This window comes from Pleurodeles waltl, chromosome 10 (assembly GCF_031143425.1).
Source record: "Pleurodeles waltl isolate 20211129_DDA chromosome 10, aPleWal1.hap1.20221129, whole genome shotgun sequence".
In the NCBI taxonomy this organism is placed as follows: domain Eukaryota; kingdom Metazoa; phylum Chordata; class Amphibia; order Caudata; family Salamandridae; genus Pleurodeles; species Pleurodeles waltl.
In genome coordinates this window covers 536,581,277-536,600,812 of record NC_090449.1, presented here as the reverse complement: position 1 = coordinate 536,600,812, position 19,536 = coordinate 536,581,277, and the positions used below count along the sequence as shown (strand labels likewise).

At 43.3% G+C, this 19,536-nt stretch overlaps 1 protein-coding gene across 1 annotated transcript in view; it reads left to right on the top strand.

Annotated features, from left to right (window-relative positions):
• The window catches only part of TMIE (transmembrane inner ear), a 630,053-nt gene that overhangs the window by 271,684 nt on the left and 338,833 nt on the right, over positions 1-19,536 (top strand). The window lies entirely within an intron of this gene.

Here is a 19,536-nt window from a genome sequence, read left to right as displayed (position 1 = left end):
ACACACACTAACACTGTTAGCGTGAAAATTTACCTTGGGTGCATCAAAAATAACCCCACACGGGTGAGTGTGCATCAAAAAGGGCTTGTGATGCGTCGATTTCATTCACGAGACCTTGCGTCGTTTCTTCTTTCTTCGGGTCGGGGCACGTCATTTCTTCTCTCCCCAGGAGAGCGATGTGTCGATCCGGTCAGCACTCTCGGGTCCGGGCAGGCCTTGCATCGTTTTTACACACCCAGCTGTACTTGCGTCAGAAATCCAGCTGCACGATGATCCGAAAACCACGCAGCGCGGGTTGCAATCTTCCAGCCTCCGTCAGCGATGCTGCACGTTGTTTCTCCAGCTCCGTGTGTCGATTCTTTGGTCGCGTTGCAGGCGAGCAGCGTTTTTCAGCCGCAAAGCCGGCAGCATGTCAATTTCCCAGCCGCAGATCAGAGTCGCATCGATCTTTCCCCGCAAGGCATTCTGTGCGTGGATTTCTTCCTTTTACGCTGCCAGCTTCTTCTTTCAGGGTCCCAGGAACTGGATGGGCACCACAGGGCAGAGTAGGAGTCTCTCCAGAGATTCCAGGGGCTGGGAAAGAGAAGTCTTTGCTGTCCCTGAGACTTCAAACAACAGGAGGCAAGCTCTAAAACAAGCCCTTGGAGATCTCCACAAGATGAAAGGCACTCTTACTCTGGCAGAAGCAGAAACTTCAGCATAGCTCCACAAAGCACAGTCACAGACAGGACAGCTCTTCCTCCTCAGCTCTTCAGCTTTTCTCCAGGCAGAGGTTCCTCTTGGTTTCCAGAAGTGTTCTAAAGTCTGTGGTTTTGGGTGCCCTTCTTATACCCAATTTCTCCTTTGAAGTAGGCCTACTTCAAAGCAAAGTCTCTCTTGAATGTGAAATCCTGCCTTCCCCAGGCAAGTCCCCAGACACACTCCAGGGGGTTGGAGACTGCATTGTGTGAGGACAGGCACAGCCTTTTCAGGTGTAAGTGACCACTTCTCCCTCCTAGCACACTTGGCTCAGCAGAAAATTCAGACTGCACCTCAGATCCCTTTGTGTCACTGTCTTTCTAAAAGTGGCATTTTCAAACACACAATCTTAAAATCAACTTTACTAAAATATGTATTTTTAAATTCTGAGCTCAGAGACCCCAAACTCCATATGTCCATCCGCTCCCAAAGGGAATCTACACTTTAATCATATTTCAAGGTAGCCTCCAGGTTAACCTATGAGAAGAAAGGCCTTGAAAAACGAATTAGGCAATATTTCTCTGTCAGGACATATAAAACACATTACTATATGTCCTACCTTAACCATACACTGCACCCTGCCCTTGGGGCTACCTAGGGCCTACCATAGGGTTGCTTTACATGTAAGAAAAGGGAAGGTTTAGGCCTGGCAAGTGGGTACACTTGCCAAGTCGAATTTACAGTTAAAACTGCACACACAGACACTGTAAGGCAGGTCTGAGGCATGATTACAGAGCTACTTATGTGGGTGGCACAACCAGTGCTGCAGGCCCACTAGTAGCATTCGATTTACAGTCCATGGGCACCTCTAGTGCACTATACCAGGGACTTACTAATAAATCAAATAATCCAATCATGGATAAGCCAATTACATACACATTTTGTAAAGGAGCACTTGCACTTTAGCACTGGTTAGCGGTGATAAAGTGCCCAGAGTAACAAAAACAGCAAAATCAGAGTCCAGCACACATCAACAACCTGGGAAACAGAGGCAAAAAGTTAAGGGAGACCACGCCAAGGATGAAAAGTCTAACAATAGTAAACTATCATTTTATTTTTCATCAGCTGGCTTAGCCAGTGGGGCGACGTTCCATTCTTCCTGTTTGCTTGCCTTCCAGCTACAGCCAGGGACAGACAAGATGTAAAAGCAGCATAGAAAATACAGCCAGGGGACTGAAGCTCCAGTCCCCAGTTATTAAGAAGGAGATGAAGATAGGAAAAGGCATGCCAGCTGTCCTTAGCCCTCTTGAAATGTGTCTTATAGAGAAAGAGTGGTTTTGCCCTAAAACTATAGATATCAAGGGTGGATGATAATTTTAATATGATTACATCGGTCTATCATGCCCAGAGTCTGTCCCATTCTTTCATAACCTCAAGGCATTTCTTGAACAGTGTGCCACAACTTAACTTGATAATCTCCTCCATACAAGTGGAAATTTGGGCCCCTAAGTAGGTAGCTGATGACACAAAGTGTGTATTCACACTCTCTGAGACTATATTACTCAAAACCTGTGTTTTGTTTACGTTTAGTTTACACCACAAGACCTGGCCAAACTGTATTGCTGCATTCCCTAAAACCACAACCCTGTATTATAATCCCTAGGGTATAGACCTTATTGATTTACCCTTGATAATAAGAAGGGTAAGATTGACTCCTCCCATGAGTATGCCGAGTGGAAGATCAAAACAGTAAAGGCAAATAAGAAGAGAAAAAAAGAGTAAGAGAAGAAAAGGTAGGGAAAAAAGAAGTATCATATTACCCAAACTCAACACCTCTAAAGAAAGTCTACTACTGATTTCTCAATCCTTTATTTCCCTTTCTCTTTAGTCATAATCTATTCAGTCATAACTTTATTTCCATTTACACTGATCCTAAAAGTATAAATACAAAAAGCGTTAGCTTAAAATCAAATATTGCACATTTAAACCCCACAACTCCGTACATATTGCAGTATCCATCTCACTCGCACCAAACACCATTCCATATTATTCCATAAAATCCTCAAGAGCTCATAAAAAACACTTTAACATAGTGATAACATAGTTTTAATACATTCAAGGTGTTGTGTTAGGTCCTATAGCTGATGGGCGCAGGCCAAAATAAAAGTACCAGTACTACCATATTTCTTCAAGCGCCCCCCCTTAGGGCTTGCAATATTTACCCATGGTCATATAAAGTGATAGGGCATTTGGATAGGATGGTGAGAAGTACACAATTCATAAAGAAGTTAAAAGACAAATACAATAAAATAGTCATAGACCAATCAATTAAAATTACACAAGAGTCAAAGCCCAGTTAAAAATGCAGAATCTCCAATATGTATTTGTTGCATCAAGAAGGAAAAGAAATATCCATACTCCCTCTTATTACTTGTACTGGGGGTCCATATCATTGTAAGAATGGATACACTTAGAGCACCAAATCCAGGCTGCCAGGAGTTATCTCGCAACAGTGAACACCACAAGCCTGGAAGTGTATGTCCTTAAAATCATAAAGGCATCCAGGTGGCTTCTTGTACCCAGAGCCCTACAAAGGGGCAATAACCCTTTTCTTCTTTGGGGACCATACACTGGATAGAAAAATAAAACATGCAAAATGGATTCAGGTGGCCTTCTTCACGCCAGACACTCAGTGCTCTTACATTTCACATTGGCCCACTTAGCACACAAAACCCTAATAGGGAGAGCCTGATATCTAAATTTTAAAAACAATTTTCAAGCTTAAGGGGGGGTGTTAGAAATTGGGTCTCTAGTTGGCAGAGGTATACACCCTTGTCCAAGTAGGGACCACTATCCTAGTCAGGGTAAATCACAACACAGCCCAAATTATCCTGTGCTCACCCTCTGGTAGCTTGGCACAGAACCGGCAGGCTTAACATAGAAGGCAATATGTAAGGTATTTATGCAATAACTCATACAGTAACAAGGTGAAAACACCACAAAAATACACCACACAGGTTTCGAAAAATAGATATTATTTGTCTGAATAAAATAAGATCAAAATGATCCAGATACAATGTACATAAGTAAAGTTATCACTTTTAAAAGGTTGCAAATAGTCTTAATTCACAGAAACCTGTGAATGTGTTGAATTTATCAGAAAGTACCTGGTGTGCTTCAAAGATAACGACGCAGAGGAAGAGCAGCATTGAAAAATAAAGTGATTCATGCATTTTTCAGGCATGGGAGGATTGATGCATCGTTTCTTTGCACGCTGCCAGGAGATGCGTTGATTATTTTCACGCTACAAGATGATGCATCTATTTTCCATTGCGCAGCCTTGGTCCTCACTGTGATGCGGGGTTATTTTGATGCCAAGGGACGATGCTGCAGAAATCCAGATGCTCTAGGTAAACGAGGCAGGCGCGGCCTCCATCGGGCAGGGGATGCATCGAACTTTGCAAGCGTTGTGTCTATTTTCCAATGCACAGGATCTCTTTGATGAGGTGGAGCCTTTGTTGGCCTTGAGACTTCAGTAAAAGGATGAAAGCTTAATCCAAGCCCTTGGAGAGCACTTTAGGAGGATGGCAGAGTCCTTCCAGCAGAGTCAGGAGAAGCTGGCAGCAGGGCTACAACCAGTAAAGCAGTCCTTCAGGAAAGCAGTCCAGATGAGCTTTTTGGGCAGCACAGCAGAGCTTCTGACAGAGTCGAATTGCATGTCTAGGAGTGTTTGATTCGGTGGGGCCAGAGACCCAGATTATATACACAAAAATGCCTTTGAAGTAGGGGAAACTTCAAGGAGTGGTTTTGAAGTGCACAAGTTCCCCTTTCAGCCCAGTCCTGTCTGCCAGGATCCCTCTGTGGGGTTATTAGTCCATTGCGTGAGGGCAGGCCACTGGATTTTAAAGGGTCAGAGAGAGCCCCTCCACTCTTCCTGCCCAGGGAGACCCATTCAGTATGCAGATGAATGCAGATGTGACCGAGTGTCCTGTGTTTATGGTTGTCTGGGTGGAATACACAAGGGGAACTGTCAACCAGCACAGACCAGATCTGGATTGAAGAAAGGGCTGTAAGGCACAGATGGCAGGAAGTGCAGAGAAATGCCCATTTTCTAAAAGTGACATTTCTGGAATAGCCATATTAAATCCAAGTTTGCAAGTATGCAGGTGTTTCAATTACCATTTTGGCTATACTAAACGTGACAGGACTGCTCCTTCCAGATCCGAATCTACCACTTAAAAATATACGAGGGCAGTTCTAATGCTAGTCTATGAGAGGAGCAGGCCTCACAGTAGTGGAACATGGATTTGTGAGTTTTCTGCTGTCAGGACATGTAAAACACATAAGTACAAGTCCTGCCTTGTACTTACATATCACCCTGCCCTATGGGTTTCCTAAGGTCTACCTTAGGGGTGACTTATATGTAGAAAAAGGGGAGTTTAAAGCTTTTAAATGCGAAGTTGAAGTGGCAGTGAAACTGCACACACAGGCCTTGAAATGGCAAGCCTGAGACATGGTTCAGGGGCTACTCATGTAGGTGGCACAATCATTGCTGCAGGCCTAATAGTAGCATTTCATTTACAGGCCCTGGGCACATGTAGTGCACTTTACTATGGACTTACAGGTATATTAAATATGCCAATTGGGTAGGAACCATTGTTACCATGTTTAAGCACGGGTCAGCAGTGGTAAAGTGTGCAGAGTCCTAAAACCAGTAAACACAGGGTCACAAAAATGGAGGGTGGAAGGCAGGCAGGCAAAAAGTTGGGGAATGACCACCAGAAGGATGTCAGATCTTTCAGGGGGTAATCTATTAATCAACCTGTCATAGCAAGGTGACATTTTGAAATTTGCAAACTCCAAAGTCAGGGTGCCCCTACTACTGCACATAGTTTCTTCATGAACAGTCTGCCAGTAGGCTGATTTGATGTCCATTTTAGAAATGGAAGTAAAATCCTCTGGTACTGCCCAGAATTTTTTCATCCCCAGCTTCCTGAGCATAGACCTCACAAGCGTAAACCATGGCATATCCTGGGCACCAGACAGAGCCAAGAGATCCTTTGGGATTGTCTGTATGGTCCTAAAACAGTTGCGATCCATATCCTAAGCCAATAAAGTAAAGACCTGCACTCACCTTCACAGGATATTTTCCTGAATGGCAGATCACAATAATGCAGAATCAATGGCATGCTCTTTGGGAGGGAAATAGGAGCCAAATAAATCTATTTTCTGTAGACTCTATGATATTGCAATTGGCAAAGTCTCTATACTAGGGCAGCTTTCTTAGAGCAGGTTTTATTAAAGGTCTTCAGCAATCTTGAGGAATAAAGTGTCAGTTTGATTAATGAACCTGCAAAGACCAATCTAAACTATTGGCAAACTGCTCTATTAGGTCTGCGTTTACATACAACTTTCTGTTGTACTTTTTGCAGGAGTAAACATAATACATTTTGTGTTTGAGCTATTGAGTTCTAGCCCTTGCTCATTTCAACAAGTGTTAAAATAAGCCAAAAGCTGCTGGAGACCTTTTATTGATTTAGAGATCAGGAGATTGTCATCCGTGAAGGGCTCCCCACCCTAGGAGCATCGCAGCTATCCAACCATTTCACATCCTTATTGATATAAACTGAAAACAAAGTTTAGTCATCATCTGAAATATTTCTTGTATTCCACTGCTGTAGTAACTATTGGTCTTTGTCAGCCTCCTAGCAGTAAATAATTGACTTGGACAATATATCTTGAAATTGGCAGGTTCTAACAAGAAACGGTAGCACCAGCGTTCTCAATAGATCGCATGAGCTGCCAAAGCTGCCATTTTCTGTCAACTGTCTTGTGGCTAATGTTAGACCTCATATAAAACTCCACACCTCTAGATTTCAAAGTTTCGAGGGGCATGCTTGCTGATATATGAGCTGCCGAAAGATGTAATTCCCTCTGTATAATCATATCATTCAATGCTTGTTGACTTTCTCTTTCATTGCGGACCTTCCGAAAAGGAAATCAGTATGCTATTTGCACTTTTAAGTCATTCCTATCATTAAATTGGGAAAGGGCCTGTTTAAAGTTTCCCAATATAAACTCCAAGGTCCTCCCCTTCATATCACCCTGGGATCCCAAGAACTCAGAGGTTGTTGCGGGACACCTCGTTCTGTAAGCCTCCTGTCTTGAAAGGAAAGTTCTTCATTTTACTCTCCTGTTGCCGAACCTCATGTTGTGTGTCGCCGACTCTGAGAGGCTTGATATAGATGATTCTATTTCAATAAGGTGGCTCATTGTGTCCATTTTTTGACATCTTTAGAAGCACCACATGACTGTAAATGAAACCTTTTAGGTGCAAAGCAGTCTTTTTTGTACTCCTCCCTTTGAAGAGGGTCCAGGTCGCATATAGAGGAGGGCGAGCATGCCAGGCCACCTCACTTAAATGTTCTGGGCCTCATGATTGAAGGGAGCTGAGAGTAGACATCTGTTTCACACATACCCTTTTAATGATCGTCGACTTGACAAGATCAGATATTAAGTTGGTTGAGTAAATTCAGTCCCATTGTAGTTCCCCTGTAATTTATCATTTTTAAACCTCTTATCACCTCCTTTCTCTTGATCCAGCTGTTTGTGGGGGCTCCTTATACTTTATGAGTTCATCAGTGGGAGGCTCTCCGGATAAACACAATTCTCAACTGCTCTCTTTAAGACAATCAGCCATTGCCTTTTGTGCTACTGCAGGCATGTGAGAGTCAAATTCAACTACTGCAGGAGTCTCTGAGACAGTCTGCAAAAGAATCTGGTAAGAGAGCTATGATTAAGTTGACCCCCGCGACAGCCCTGCACGGGCCCTGGTTGTCAACTGAGCTACCCACACTGCAGGACCTTTCTATGCCATGCCAGCACCCCTCCCTCTAAAGGTCAGAGGGGGTGGTCTGAGTCTGTAACCTATCTGCACAGTAAAGCAAATGCCAGTCTGTTGTCTTCTTTATGCTGAGTGCACGCGACGGCACGACGCTGAGGACAGTTCTGGGTTTTATTGCCGCCTCTTGGCTTGCCAAGACAATGTAGTCTGTTAATCCTCCACCACCTTTTTTGGAAACTCCAGGTGCCCCTCCCATCACATGGAGGCAATGGTTTGATGGTTTTGAGACCAACTTGGGAGCTATTGTCATTACAAAAGTCGGTGCGGTAAAGAAAGGCGAGCTGAAGAAACATGACAACCCATTTTTTAGGTCTTCTAACATATGTTTCAGATGTGGGAACATGCCTCACTTTAAGGATGGCAAAAGCTGTCCTGCAAAGAACGCTGTATGCAGGAAGTGTGGTAAAGTGGGTCACTTTGCTAAAGTCTGTCAATCCATGTTTAAGAAGCAAGCTAAGGTGTCTAGTGTAGTGGAGGAAGAAGAAGAGAATGAAGAGGAATCTTTTGTAAAAGCCTTTCAGGATATGATTGTGGTGGTCAAAGAGCATAACCAGTGCATAGGTCCCCTGGTAGATATTCGGGTTGGTGATAAGTGGCTTAGGTTATTAGTGGACTCTGGGGCACGTATTACTATGATCACATCGGATCTCTTCCATAACACTTAGGGTGAGAGGAAGTTATTGCCTCCCGACAGATCACCGGTATCTTATGGGGGCAGGAAAATTGACTTGGAAGGCTACATAGAAGACAGTCTGGAGTTCAAGGTTCGCAAGATCTTTGGTAAAATTTACGTGGCATATACAGGTCTGAACATTTTAGGATGGTACCACCAAGGGCTGTTTGGGATGGTGTTAAAACCCGGTGCTAAAGAACAAGTCCTTGTTGTGGGGAACTCAGATTCAAAGGCACCATTTGAGGAGGAGATCCCTAGTATTTTTGCACAGGGTTTGGGAAAGATTGCTGGATTTAAACACAAAATTAAGGTGAAAGATAGGGCCATCCCGGTGAGACATAAGGTCAGGTCAGTGCCGTTTAGTCTTAGGGATGATCTTAAAGCTGAATTGAACAAGCTTCAACATAATGGTGTAATTGAGCCTATTGAGTCCAGTTTGTGGCTTTCTCCGTTGGTGGTTGCCCGAAAACGAAACGGGGACCTCCTCATATCCCTTACGTAAGATTAGCGACCTGCTCGATGAGCTCGGAGGCTCTGTGTGGTTTTCCAAAATAGATTTGGCATCGGCATATCACCAGGTGGTGTTGGATGAGGATTTGTGCCATTATACAGCCTTTAATTCCCCCTTTGGCACTTTCCAGTTTTGCAGGATGCCATTTGGGTTGGCCTCCGTGGCATCAGCTTTTCAACGCATCATGCATAAAATGTTGGGGGAAATACAGGGCATTCTTGTTTTCCAAGATGATGTCTTGATCCATACTAGGGGTTTGGAAGATCATCATGAGAAAATCAGATCTGTCTTTAAAATCTTTCAGTTCTATGGCGTCTGTGTAAAGAAAGAAAAATGTGAGTTCTACAAGGAAGAGATAGAATTTTTGAGTCACTGTGTGTCTGGGAAAGGGGTTGCACTTCGGTCCGGCCTGGTAACGGTCATTGTGGAATTGCCTAATCCCAAGGACAAAGACGAGTTGCGATCATTTGTAGGCATGTGTGAATATTATTCTAGGTTCATTTCCAACTATGCTAGCAAAATGAAAGTTTTGTCAAACTTGCTCAAGAACAAAGTACTGTTCATATGGGACCGTGAGTGTCAAGCTACATTCGAAAATGTCAAGCATGAGTTGGTGGATGCTAGACCATTGTGTCCGTATGACCCCAGGCAATTGTGCACCATCACAGTTGATGCTAGTAGGTATGGGTTGGGAGCAGTACTGTCTCAAGGTATGGGAAAGGACGAGAAGGTTATTAGTTATGCCTCAAGAGTATTACGTGAATCAGAACTCAATTACTCAGTGATTGAAAAAGAGCTGCTAGCATGCTATTGGACTAGTGAGAAATTTAGAAGCTATATATGGGAAAGGAACTATGTTATTCAAACTGATCATAAACCATTGGCGTACATTTTGAATGGAGACAAGATAAACTATACGACCCCCCCGCATAGCACGTCTCACCACGAAATTGTACAGTATGATTTTCAAGTCAGATACATTCCGGGAAAGGATAATTTCACAGCTGATTTTCTATCTCGTTTACCTATTGATGATGAAAGCACTGTTGATTTGGAGGATGATGTGGAGGATTGTTTTATAGCGGCTGTGGATGCTGATGAATCCAAGGTGTGCACGGAGACTGTGTGGAGGATGGCTGAAAGCAATGACGAGGTGCTGTCCATGGTTAAGCAGTATATAGTCAACGGCTGGCCTAGGGAAAGGAATTTGAATACCGAGGTCCAACCGTATGCCAAGGTGGTTGATGAGTTGTCAATTGAGGATGGTATCGTGTTGAGGAATGATAAGTGCGTACCCCCTGTTGAGGTTAGACCAAAATTGGTGGAACATGCGCATGAGGGGCATCTTGGTGCCACTATGACAAAAAGATGTATCAGGGCACTCTATTGGTGGCCTTCTATGGATAGAGATGTGGAAAGAGCTGTTGATGGATGTGTGGTGTGTAACGGTGCCGAAAAAGGGTTGAAGATTGTAAAGCCACCATTACAACCCATACCTTTACCGGACAAGGCTTGGGTTAAAGTGGGGGTCGATATGGTTGGGCCCTTCAATTTACTCCCTAGTCACATGCACTACGCCTTTGTACTGATGGATTATTTCAGTAAGTGGCCAGAAGTGCGGTTTTTCGCTAGGCCTACGGCTTATTCTGCCATACAGTTCCCCAAAGAAATCTTTTGGAGGGAAGGATATCCGGAGTTCTTAGTCACGGATAATGGTGTACAGTTTGTGAGCAATGAGATGAAATTCTTTCTAGGAGAGTCTGGCATGAAACATTTGAAGAGTTCTCTGTACCATCCCCAAACGAATGGTTTAGTTGAGAGAATGAACAGAGTGGTTGTGGAATGCATCAAATGGGCTAAAGCGAGCAAATTGGATGTGGTAGAAGCTGTGAATTTGATATTGTGGTTTTACCGTACCACTCCACATTCTCCGACAAAAATTTCTCCATTTGAACTTTAGAAAGGTAGGCGTAGTACGTCAAGAGTTTTCCCGGCCTGGTTAGCCAATATTGTATCTGGTAAATATCTGGAAAATATCAGGATAAGGTGAAAGCTAGGTATGACCAGAAAAATTCTACGAAAGAACGCTCATATCAACCAGGTGATGTGGTGTGCATCAAGTTACAGACCTTTGTGAGGAAAGGGGAAGCCTGTTATTTGAAGTCCTGTGACGGTGAGGAGAGTGTGTGGAAATGCCATCATGGTTGAGGGTGGTCAATGGTGGAATGTGGGTAAAGCAGTGAAGGTGAGTGACGACAGTGGGCGTGGAATGAAACGGTTTAGTAGGTCTGTGTCAGAGAGAATGGATCAGGAACGGTTGGCGTCAAACACAAAGTTGGTGGTGCCCCAAACACTTAGAAGATCTGTTAGTGTGAAACGGTTACCGCTCAAACTTAGGGAAACTCATGGCTGTTAGCAGAAAATCTACTTGTTGTGGTCAATTTATGGCCATGATTGTTTGGTGGTTCAATGTTATGTAATTTTTCTCTGTTGTGGAAGTTTTGTTTAAAAAAAAAAAAAAGAGGGAGATAATATGTTGTGTTCTTTATGCTGAGTGCACACGACGGCACAACAAGGCGGGCCGATTTGTTATCGCGTGCTGCTGGCGGTCGTGTTCTCTGGGGCTCTCGAGCGCAGCAAGACGGTTGAGCGGCTGCGGAGGTGCCGGAGGACGCGACAGCTGCGGTCTATGTTTGCTTGGACTAAATAAATATGTGAAAGCTATCTACATGCCTCACCTTTATTACAACACAGTCTCCACAGGGTGTGGCAGCACGTCTACTCCAGCAGAGACAGAAGTCTCCAGAGTCCCCGAGGTAAGCCAGTAAAATCAATGAAGTCAGCCTTGATCACACATATTTTCCTTCGGCCTGATGCACGGATCTCAGGATTTTCAGCACTCTCTATCCCTCATACTGTGTTCACTCATGTGGCTGTTAGAGCTCTTCCTCTGCAGATCTGTTGACGCTCAGCCTCGCACCGCTATCTTTGAGTCTTCCATAGTACTGGACGTCATCACTGGCATAGAGCTTGAAACTCTGTCGCACATGTTGAGCATCAAAGTTGCATTCTCCTCTTAGGAAGTGGGCCAGATTCCTAAAAGCAGTGATATCACTGATATTAAAAGTGACAAAATTAAGGTACATATACATTGCATGGGATACCGGTGCACACATCAAAATTGCAGCAGTAGAGGTTGTGGCAAGTTATTTATAATTTTTATCAAATTCCTGAAAGTACAAACTAGGGATATGTTTTTGAAGCAGTAAAAGATCCATGGAGTCAATTAAACCATTCTATGTGGTTTTGTTGGGGTGAAGACATTTCCAGAAATTATCGAATGGATACAATTCCTGGAAGGCACTCTAAGCAAAAAAGCGTTCTTGCATTGTCATTGAGTCAGGATGAGTTTTACACACCAATGAACCAATCAATATACAGCAAAAACCATGTATATAGAAAAATGTACTTTGAGCATTAGTTTCAGTTCAAATGGTCCACTCCTGGAAGCTTCATTCTCTCAACTCAATTCTCATGTTTGATGTTTTCTCTTTAGACTACTGTACATTCCCAATGATCAATCAAAAGTATATTAAGATGCATGACTTCTTTTTAGACTCCCATTGAGTGTTTTTTCTATTTTTACAAATATAATTTGTTAATTATTCAAAAAAAGATTGCTTTATGTAAAAGCAATCACAGACATGGTGGTCTGCTGTCCCCAGCACGCCACTATCCCTGTGATAGTAGCCATTCACAATGGATGACAAATTGCGACGTGCCTCATGAATATTGAGGAAGCAGGTCCATTTGCCACCCACTGTGAATTGCTAACAGTGTCAAACACACTGTCATACATAGCAGTTTGCGATTTCCTAATAGTGAATGGCTAAGAGTCGCTATTAGGATATTGCAAAGCACTTTATTGATACATCTGGCCCCATATCCTGTTGTGCAGGGCCAGGCAGGCCTTCTATTCCACTAGGCATTTCCCCAGTGAGCTTGAGCCCTTGGAGGGTGGTTTTGAAAGCCCAGGGACCGCCCCTCGTGCCTCTGTCACTCTCCCCAGCTCCCCAAGATTAATTGCAGCACAACGACAAAGCTTCAAGAAAAGAGGGAGGGAGGTCGAAGGTAGAAAGACAGCAATAAGTGAGGGAGATGAGAGAAGGGAGTGAAAGAGAGAATAGAAAGAGAGAGCTTGCTTGAGGAGACCAAGGGAGAAGGTCTGGTTTAAGCATTTCTGCTTGGGCTGCTTTTGGTTCCGCAGTGCCGGCCCTGTTATTGGGGGCACATTACAGCAAAAAGATTCCAGAAAATGACCTTTTACCAATGTACTGAGAATGCTCCATCTAGCAAAATTCAGCCTTCCTTGATTGCTGAAAATCCTTTCACTGTTCATAATCATTTGTAGCTGTCACAATACAAGATAGGATTGACAAGTTTTCAATGCAAATAATGCCTTCCCAGGCTTTGGTCAAGATTTAATAAAAGAAGGACATTTGCTTTGTATGGCATATTCTATGGACTATATTTATGTAAAACGATGCACAGCTGCCATTGTGGGTCAATATTTTTAACGCAAGCTACCATCATTCCCTAGCACCATCCATGTGCCATATTTAAAAAATGATGCATGATGGCACGAAGAAATAGTTAGCGTCATAGAAAATGACGCTAGCCAGTGATGGATGGTGTTCTAGAAAATGGCGCTAGTGGGCCAAAAATGACACTAGACTGATAAGTTGCAAAAATTATTTCACTAGTCAGTCTAGCATAATTTTTTTTGTCACACAAGCAGCCAAATAACGACACCTGTCTAAGAATAGATAGGAGACAGTACCAAAACAACAATGTCCAACACTGGGGACAGGTGCCCCCAGGACACCCCCAACAGAACCAGTGCCAGCAAGGGGGACCCATGTAAGAGGCCCCCTGTGGCACACAACAGAAAAGCACGCATACTTACAGAGGATGGGCTCCCTCCATTTGTAGTGTCCCTGTGGTGTGGGTGGTGGTGATGCTAGGGGTTGAGGAGGGCCTCTATGTGCCCAAAGTAGTGACACCATGGTGGACTCCAAGGTGTTTGCACTGTGTTTCCCTATGGAACTGTGCCCAACATCACTTTAATGCCTGGTCTGAACATGCGTTAACTTTTGACGCTAATCAACCTTAGCATCATTTTTTGAGTCCACCTACTTAGTGTGTGTCGTTTTTGCATTGGGAGGTAAATGTGGCGCTGGAGGACTAGAGTCATTTTTTAGAAGGAAACGTCTACCTTGCATATCATTGTCGCATACGCTGCAAGGTGGATTTGTGCTCCCAGAAACGGACGCTAACTCTGATATTTTGACGCTCGACCAGTCTAGCGTCAAAATATAAATATAGAGTTAAGTTAGCGCCACCTCTGCGTAAAAAAATGATGCAAAGTTGGCGCAAACCTTTCCTAAATATGGGCCTGTATGTCTACCTCCTGGATAAGGGCAAGGATACAGTCATATTCTCGCTTCATTCCCTTCTTACGATTTCTCTTAATAGTGCATACCCACCACCTACATCTTTATGTCCAACCTGAAGACTTGATACAGCATGATGGGGCTGGTTATATCATCAATTAGATAAGCAAGTTAAAGCACCTGAGTCTGAAGCCATAGTACACTCTTCTTTTTTCACTCAGTCTTTTAACATTGTGAGTCAGTTAAATTATCCTCTCAACAAATCAAATGATCTGTTGTTTGTTTTTTATTTACTAGAACTTACACACTTTTTGTGATTAAACACCCAAAATATTTTCATGCACAATGCAATATTTATATATTACTGGAAGGTTTTGACAAGGGCTGAGTGTGAGGCTTCACTGACTGCTGCATACTTCTAAACCCCGAAATCCCAGGCTATTTACAGCATTCCTTATAGAAGATAGTCATTGTTCAGTGCGCTGGCCATATTTGAATCCAGCAGCACTTGGGTCTCTGCAGCCTGCCTGATGAAGAAAGTTATTTCGGCGGAGGAGTACTGCACCACTGCAGAATCATAAAAGTCTACTCAAAGATTGCTTTAGTGTTGGTTCGAGCTGCAAGGGTCTGAGCCTCTCATGCCTTTTTTTCAACCATCAGCACCATCATTGACCTACCTAAATCATCCATCCCCCTCATTCTACTATGGGGATTTTGTCTCCAATTATACATCTACCCCTTCCTCCCTCCTCTCCCACAAAGCTTTTCCTCATCCAAAACCAAGGGTCACACCAACCTTCTCTCACTACCATTCAGGATGAAACTACTTCTTCACAAATGTTTCAACTAATCCAACCTGCTATTGCTAGCTTTATATAAAGTCAAGTATATCTACTTTTAAAATGACATCTTGTCGCTACGACTTCAGCCACAACGTCCTGTATGTACAATCAATAACTCAATATCCCACCACATAATTGGTCTGTCTAAATAAATGATTTCTCATCATATTCCTCTAAAATAACTAGTATTATGAACACTTCACCTACTTTATTCACTGCCCATTCAGCCTCCTACTTAATTCTCATCACCGCTCAACCTCTAATATTTAGGCTTTTGTGCCCTTCCCTCAGCTGAACCCATTATCTTTCCTATGTTGCTGATTTCATTTTCTCTGCCAATAACAGCCATTTATATTCTATTTTAAATTCTCTTGACCTGTTTGCAGCACTCAACATCCTACATCATCCCATATTCCTACCCCCCCTATGCTCTGCCAGTTGAGGACACTCAAGGGTGAGTCCTAGAAGAACCACTGTTATTCTGTATGTTCAAATCACTTGGAGACATCATCTCTTGTTTCTGCTTTCTTTCAACTTTTACTTTGATAATACACATATCTTCCCTAATCCTGCTCAATGGCATAGAAGGGGTTCCAAAATTTGTACTGCAGACATGTAAAATAAACCTGCAAACTGCAGAATATATAGCAATATACTGCAATAACTAGGGTTCATTGTGCCCTTCAGGTCACTGAGCTCTGGGACAACTGCTACACTATTGATGGCTACGCCCTTTTCTCACCCCGATTCTCTGCCTCAAATCACACTTATCTGACTGCTTCACTAATATTTGACACTGGAAGTCTCTCATGCCTCTTATATTCAACACCTCCAAAACTGGGGGTCTTTACATTCCTTACTCACCAGTACTCATCTCTCCCCTCAGTTCTGTTTTATTTCCCCCAGATAGGCTTCTCATTCTTGGCTAGGAATCTCACTGTACTTTTCATCCTTTCAAACCTCATGGAACTGTTTACTACCACCACTGCCATGACATCATAGCATCAAGTACTAAACATTAGAGAAATATTTACATGTCTCTCATTCCATTCTGCTAAGGCACTACTAATTTACTACTACTTACTCAATTGGACTATGAAAACAGTCTGCTCATGCAGTACTACCTGTATTCCTTTTCCCCATTGGAAATGGTTCTGAACCTTATTCATCCTGCTGAGGAGTGTCCACATTACTTGTGTTTTGCCTCAAAGCTGGACGGCGATGAGTTAAAAATAGGACCGTTTACACAAATTGTTGACAATTAGACTCAAAGTGGTCAATGGCTGTTGGAAATTACCTTTCTGCAGGGTCACCCCCAAACATTTTGCCTTCCTCCTCCCCTTTTTGCTGAAATAGTTTTTTGTTGGCTTCAGGACTCTGGGCACTTTACCACTACCAACCAGTGTTAAAGTGCATGTGCCCATTCCCCTAAAAATGATAACATTGGTGTACCCTCAATTGGCATATTAAATTTACATATAAGTCTCCAGTAAAGTGCACAATGAGTGCCCAGGTCCTGTAAATTAAATGCCACTACTTGGTCTGTAGCACTGATTGTTCCACCACTTAAGTAGCCCTTTAAACATGTTGCAGGCATGCCACTGCAGAGCCTGTATGTGCGGTTTTACTGCCATGTTGACATGGCATTTGAAACCCATTGCCAAGCCATAAGCTCAACTTTTATTACATATAAGACACCCCAAAGCTAGGACCTAGGTAGCCCATAATGTGTAAGCAAAAGGCAGGACATATTCTTTTTAGTTTTACATGTCCTAGTAGTGAAAAACTCTCAAATTATTTTTTTACTACTCTGATGCCAACCCATCTTATTGGATAATATTGGGGATTACTTAGTACATTTATTAAGTGTAATTCCTGATTGGAAGGAGGTGGATCTGTCACGATTAGTACCTACGAAATTGTAATGTAAGTCCTCTCAAAGGGTAAAGTTGAATTTATCATTAAAATTTAAAAAAAATGCCCCTTTTAAAAAGTTGGCATTTTCTGCTCTTAGCCCTGTGGGCCTGCTGCCTGTCTCCAATACATTTCTGGAGTGGGTGGCAGCTGGGCCTTGTGAATTTCCTCTAGACAGCCATACACAATGAGAGACTAGGTGTGACTTGATGGGCCTTAATGCGCATTAACTGAATTGTTGGTGGGGTGGAGCTTAACACTGCCTCACTTATACCTGAATAGGCTTGTACTGTCCACCCTCAACAGGGCTTAATGAGCTTGCATTGTCACTCCAGCCAGCTTGGAGCCAGGACCGGGGAGGCAGGGCATCTGTGCACTTCAAAGGTATGCCTCTAGAAACTTCTCCCACCTTCTAGAACCAGGGCACCAACATATAAATACTAGACCTCAGATACCACCATTTCAGTACACTTCTGCGCCTGCGGATACTCTTCCAGGAAGGATTGCTGTGCTCCTGAAAGGACTGCCACTCTGCTGGACTGCTACTTTACTGGAATACTGCTTTGCTGTGCTGACCTGTGCCTGCTACGTTCTTGCCGGGGAGTGAGAAGGAATGGATCAGCATCTCTGCAACCCAAAATGTAGAATGACTCCAATGGCCAGCTAACTGGCCTCCTGTTATCTGAAGTTCTAGGGACACACAAGACTTCCAGCCAACCTACACCTGCACCTAGACTCTGTCATCTGTGAGTCTGCCCTGCCAAGTGGTACCACCCCAGTGGGCCTAAGGTTATCTGCCCTCCATGCTCCTCACCGGAACCACTGTAAAGCCTCGCAAAGCAACTCCACGCAGGCCGCGCACCCGGATTTTAGGTACTGTGTTCAGCGGGCCTAAGTGGGTCCCTGTATCTGGCCTGCACTTTATAGCAGTCAGCCTGAACTCTAGACTTTGTTCCAGTCAGGCGCAACGAGATCCACACAGTTGTTGCTTTGTGCTTTGATGCTCCTTTTTCACCTAAACCTTTAAAATTGTGTATCTCAGGATCTACTGATAGGAATTTTGGCATTTTGGGCTTATTTTACTCAGATAAATAGTCTCTGTGGAGTCCTTTTGGTGGTGTATTTTACTGTGGTACTGTAATTTAAGTGCTCGACAAATACTTTACACATTGCCTCTTAAATTAAGCCTGTATGCTCTGTGCCAAGCAACCAGAGGGTGAGCACAGGTTAAATTAGGTTGTGTTTCTGACTTAACCTGACTAGGATTGTGCTCCTTTCTTGGACAAGGTGCATACCTCTGTCAACTAGAGACCAAATTTCTAACAACGGCATTCCCCCAGACTTCCTGGCCAAGGTGCTGACCTGCTACACAAGCTCCAGACCTTTATTGAGCACCAGTCAGAGCTTGCGGATAGCACCAGGCCACCTTGAGCACCCTTCAGGTACCTATCAGATTCCTATCTTTGAGACCTCCATCACTGGAACAAACTGCCACTGAGACCAGCGCTGCCCCTCACTCACTTGGTTCAGGACTATCCCAAAATGCCATCTCCTGTCTTTGGAGCAAAAGAACAACAAAAAAAACACAGTGTGTCAAATCCGCAAATAAGTCTATTGTGCAACTATTTTCTTTTACTGATCTAAATGTTTCTATGTTCAACTGTCTAGTCATCACAAAACGATGTCTTTGTTCAGCATCTCAATCACAACACTAGTTTGCGTTGTCTACCATAACTGATTATCATGCTATGTACTGATATAGTCCTCATATGAGACAATACTGACAGATTTGTTATGCTGCTCTTGCAAATGATTAAATACCTAAATAACCTTAAAAGTGAGTGATAAAATGCGAGGCCCAGGTTTGCTAAACCTTTGTGCTGCCCTTGCATCGCACAAGGTGAAAGGCAAAACAAAAGCTTTAGTAATATTTACAAAGCCATGCAAGTAATTTGCACTGCCTGTGAAGGAAATGTAACACAATGCATTTTGTGTTGGGCCAACTTACTTTTAATAGTGAAGCATGGGTGAAGTACGGGCTTTCCAGTACATCTGACATGGAATTTAATATTGTTTCAGATTTACTAAAATCCATTAACCTTGGATTGTGCCCAAATGGTCTGCCCGACCACAGTGTGACACAGAGAAATACATTTATTTCTCCCAGTTGCTTCCTTTTTCCATGCGTGATGCCTTAAACATCATTCGTAGCAAGAGGAAATTGCCTCTTACGATGTTTTCTGTGCAGGAAAGTTCTCATTCCTGCACAAAAATAATTCAATGCAGGCACCCTTGAACCACAGTGCAAGGATACCTGCGTCGGCTCTAGTCCTCCTCACGTGCACTAACACAAGTAGAAAACTGAAGAGGACCATATCTTAGTAGAAATGGCACTGATTAGCTCTCTCTCATTCACTGAACACAGTGAGGCATCTTTCTTAGCTGCCCTGCTTTGTGTGAATTCTTAGTAAATATACAACTATGTGCACAATTGGCTAAAGTTTAACGTAGGGTCAGTATGCTAAGGTGCGTAAAGCACTTTGATTTGTACAACCTTTACA